This window comes from Pteropus medius, unplaced genomic scaffold, assembly GCF_902729225.1.
Source record: "Pteropus medius unplaced genomic scaffold, Ma_sr-lr_union100, whole genome shotgun sequence".
Classification (NCBI taxonomy): Eukaryota; Metazoa; Chordata; class Mammalia; order Chiroptera; family Pteropodidae; genus Pteropus; species Pteropus medius.
In genome coordinates this window covers 13,649,526-13,654,490 of record NW_024342467.1, presented here as the reverse complement: position 1 = coordinate 13,654,490, position 4,965 = coordinate 13,649,526, and the positions used below count along the sequence as shown (strand labels likewise).

Genomic DNA, 4,965 nt, shown 5'->3' with positions numbered 1-4,965 from the left:
AGCTCTTGTCCAACAAGACATCTATGGGACCAGAGGCATGCTGTTTTCTACAAAAGTAAGGTTTGTCTTGACCCTGCCTTAGAGACCGCTTGTGGATTCTTGGAAGGTCCCATTGATGACACCCAAGAACTTCGTGCAGCCTTGAAATCAAGGCATTTTCTTTCCTTCACCTGCTTCCTCTGGTCACATTTGGTTACCTAGCCTGATGGCATGTCTGATTCTGTGGCTCTGAAGTTTTGTTTCCACATATATCTCCACCCCTTCCCCTACTTTCCATCGTCGTTGGCCCCCAGCTCAGACTCTCCTCCTCTCTCGCCTAAAAGATTGTGTAAGCTTCCCACCTGCCCCGAAGCCTTGACTTTACACTCCCATTTGTGCCACTGTCAGAAGAAACTTTTGAATAAAGCCCAGCTTTAATCATGTCACAGCTACCCCTTCCAGTGCGTCACGGGCCACCAAACTGATAGCAGATTTCTCCACGCGGCCTCGGTCCGGCCTTCCACCTCATCCTTCTGCACCCGCTTGAACTCTGTGCTCCAGGCTGCACTGTCATTCCTGCAGTGGCCTCCCCGTCCCCCACTCAGAGCCTCTGCTCTTACTCTTGTCTCATCTGGGTTCTCATCCCACCCCGCCCCCCAGTTTCTGCCTCCTGCAGTCTGCCTTCTCTCACAAAGCCCGTCCTTCCCCCTTGAAGCCATTCCTAGTCCCGCCAAAGGACATTATTTTCCAGTCCCTTTCAACCCGTGCCACTTAGCTTGTGATGCACCACATTCTGTCCTGTGAGGCAGTGGGTCTTGTCTTATCCTGCATGTGGTGTCATCATCATGGGACTGTACCGCCGGGGCCCTCTGTGCGTGAGCGGGGCTGCGGACTTGTGGTCAATGCTCAGGGAGCGGAAGTGGTGTGTGTCCGTTCTGGGATGAGCACTGAACTGCTGGAGGGAACTTACTCTCCGTGTCTCTCTCTCCCCCCTCTCCTTAGAGACCTTTAGTGTTCGAGGTGGTGGCTGCTTGGTCAGCCTGGGTTCCTGAGTGACCACGATGACTAGAGACCCCAGCTGGCCTGCAGTGGTCATGGAGCATGAGTGAGAAATAAACGTCACATATTTTAAATCATTGAGGTTTTGAGGTGGTGGCCACAGCAGAACCTGGTCTCATGGGCTGTAAGATCCATGCAGCTGGGAATTCTGCCTTTTGACTAGAAATGTCTATGACACGTAACACATGGCCTCCATGTGATAAGCACTTCGAAATTGCTGTGGAATTAAATTGAACCAACCTGCATCCAATGTCAACTGATAAGGGAGGATTATCAATGAGAAGGTAGACAGTGTGGCCCAGTGGTCAGGAACAGACACTCTGGAGTCAGGTGGCCACCTGTCAGCTTTACGATTTGGGCAAGTGACCTCTGCATTCTAAGCTTCCGCTTATCTATGAAGGGGCTAATGGTGCAACCTTCATGATAAGTTCTTGCGAGAACCAAGAGAGAGAATGCATATGTACATTACAACCAGCCAACGAATGCCCGCTGTTATTAATTGTTCTTCTTCTTCTTAATGTGGTCAGTCTCCCAGTACAGAGAGTGGTATTAACTATGACTTAACAATAGGACTGGACAGGAAGCAATATCTGGAAATCAAGTAACAGTAGGCTTGGAGTCTCAGTGGCCAGGGATGAGAAACCCCCCTCCCCCACCCCCGCTGAGGGCCCTTGCTGCCAGCCTCTCCCCGTCTGCTGAGCTGACTTCAGGCCAGCCAGGCACTGAGCTCTTCATAACCAGAGGGCAGGAGGACCCACAAGGCCAGCAGAGGCCTCTCGGGCGCCCTGAGTGGATCGGCGGATGCTGGGGTCTTTCCCATACCTTGACTTTATTTTATTTTAGTTTTTTAGGCAAGACAACCCTTGGTTGACCTCACAGGCTGCAAGGAACTTGTCAGCTTACAATCCCTTATTTATTTATTTGTTTATTTATTTTTTACACGCCTACAGCACCTGATCTTCCTAGGTGGTCTCCCATCCAAGTACTAACCAGGCCCGATCCTGCTTAGCTTCCGAGATCAGACGGGATTGGGCTTGTTCAGGGTGGCATGGCCGTAGACAGGACCTTGACTTTAAACTCCAAGAACAAGGTGTGTGTTGCAACCAAAGACTGAGCATAAGCTAATGTCACCAGCAAGGAAGGATAATAAGCAAATGTGTTAATTAAAGCTAATTAGTCTTCTATTTTTATGTCCAATTGTTTCTTAGAACCAAAGAAGCCATTATAGTCCATCGTGTCTCCTGGGAAAGGTATTGTATTTTCGTGTCTGCATGTGGGCTACATTTTCTATGCTACATACTTTATCAGGGTCCTAGACACAAGATTTTTTATGCGGTTACTTGTAATCACGCCTAAGTCTTACACAAACATATGTTTGTCCTTCTTACTAAAAGAATGAATAGAACTCCATTTGTTTCTTTGCATTTCTTCACCAGTATTGATTGAATTGGCCACAGTTTCTGCCCCCATGAAGCTTATATTCTAGAAAGAGGAGAACTCAGGAGAATTCTGACAGACAGGAAGAGGCTTCTAGAGGATGTCACAGGGCTCTGCGCGTGGCCCGGGAGAATATGTTTTTACTGATTTAGTTGAACACAAGAAAGAAATGCTTATCGAGTTCATAGATCAAGTACACCAGTGGAGAAACAGCTACTTTATAGATGACACAGGTAGGATTCGAAATGTCCTCAACAGGCTGAAACACAGGTGAGACCACAACAAGGAAACTAATAAAATCAGTGGGAAGTCCTGCGTTAGGTACACAGGACCCAGCACGCAAACACGATCACCGTGGTTCGTGTGAAAAAGACTTGTGGGCTGCAGCTGGTACGAGCTCAGGGTGTGCCGCTCGCCTGAGGTTGGCTTCACCTCAAAAAGCAATATTGGGCCATGAGGACCTCGTCACTGAGTTCCAATGGATGTCTCAGTCGAAGAGAGAAACTAAGGGGCATTAAGACGGTGACGTGTCTGTAAACAATCTGAAATGAGGAATATCTAAACAGAAAAAGAAATGATTGAAAAGTCCTCTAGCTGTATTCAAAAATACCCAGGACTGTGAAGTTAAAAGTGGAGAACACAGGCTTTCTGTTCCACAGCACTGATGTAAACTTAGCATGACGTGTCTCATAACTAGCGCCATCCAGTGGTGGTAGAGGGGTCTTAACAGGAGTGAGCTTGTCATGGAAGCATTTATGTGCCAGGTTGCATTCACATCCCCCAGAGAACTGTGTAAGGGAGAGAGGCTTTCTCATGGGTCCTTGACCTTGACCGCTCTGTCCAGTCCTACATCAGTCAGATTTGTGAATAGGTTGGACTTATTTTGTCATAGGATTTTCTGTTTTCTTGCAAGGATACACTTTTAATTTTAAAATGGAAAGCAGTGGAAACATAAGATTTGCTTTACATACATTTGCCCTAATATATATTTACACATAAAAGTATACAAAACATCTATTTTAAAAAAGGTAGGTCAGTATGCAAAAGCTTTTAGCTCTCTCGTCCAGTTTACAAACCAGACCTTGCCATGTGGCGTGCTAGACTGGATCATGAGCTGGCATTCTAGAAAACAGAGATGGCCAGGTGACCGTTTCACATGGTCTTTTCCAAGTGCACTGGACAACAAATGAGCTGAAATTCCAATGTTAAGGAACTTTCCGTGGCTCTTTTTCCCCTGTATAATAGATGCTCTGTCGAGTAGTGTGTTTCGTGCTGTGACAATTCATTCCTGCACTTGTGACAGGACCGCCGGCTGATTTCACTATGCTCAATTAGGAGAAAATGCATATTTTAATCTGTCCCGTGGTGAGTAACACTTTGCTCAGTAGCCTTGGCAAACCGGCCATTTAACCATTTAGGTGGGCGGAGGCCTGTCATTCGGCTGCCAGCAGCTTCTCCACTCTCGTTTTGCTGCCAACACTTCCCAGGTTTCGGAGCATAAACAATTAAAGGCCACTTCATCATTCTTTGAGCCACTGTGCTGCAGCACAGCCCCTTCGGCAGTGGCCGCCATCCTGGCTGGTAGTGATTAGCCCGGTGCTGTGTGCGCGCACTTGACAACGTCTTCCCCTTTCTCCTTTCCTGGCCTGGAGGCTGAGAGCCCAGCATGGAAGCCTGCGCATGGCCTTTCTGCCCTGGGTCTGTTATTTCCGCCCCCCAGGCCAAGGACACAATCCGGGGCCTGCGTTTGTTGGGTCTGGCCAGGTTGTGCCAGCCAGCCCCCCCTGTGCCAGCTCAGCTCTGGCCCTGGAGTCCAGCAGCCATCCTGGAGTGCCCCCGGATGAGAACTTCGTGAACTGGCCATGCTCCCTGCCATCTCGTCTCCATAGGCCCCATTGTCCCTGTAAAGAGCAAAAATTATCCTTTTTTAATTTTTATTTTTGGTTTTCTGAATAGTCAGATGGTCCCTTTTGAGCTATTTTTCTTCCTTTCTTTCTATCCCATCTTCCTTCTTCATCTGGCCTTGTAGTCTCCTTAGACCTTCAAGGACATGCACGCAACCCCGGAATATGGTAGGGGAGCCTAGGGTGGGAATCAGACTCGGGGACCCATCATCGTTGGTGGAGACACTTGTGCTTCAAGGCTCGGACTGACCTGGAATCTGATCTCGGAACTCCCACTAACTGACATGTTATTTCACCTCTCTGAAGTCAGCCACACTTGCCTCATTTTTAAATGGGAAGAATAGCAGTCCCAGCCTCCCAGGGGTCCTTCGTGCTTTTATTTATTTATGTTTATCGAGGTCTCTCCCTGTGCTCCCAGGAAGCGCTGTCATAGATGCCTCATCTCATTTAATTCATGTAACGACTGTCCGATTGTCCACACTTTACAAGGCAGGAGCAGCCCTCAGAAGGGTTAACCACTGGCCTGGTGAAGGGCTGAGCAGGTGCCCAGGACAGGGGGCAAGGGCTGGAGAAAGATTCACTTTGT

The 4,965-nt window shown here is 48.3% G+C and overlaps 1 pseudogene; it reads right to left on the bottom strand.

The window, feature by feature from the left end:
- Nucleotides 1-1,979: 1,979 nt before the first annotated feature.
- Nucleotides 1,980-2,098, bottom strand: LOC120602666 (uncharacterized; annotated as a pseudogene).
- Nucleotides 2,099-4,965: the final 2,867 nt, after the last annotated feature.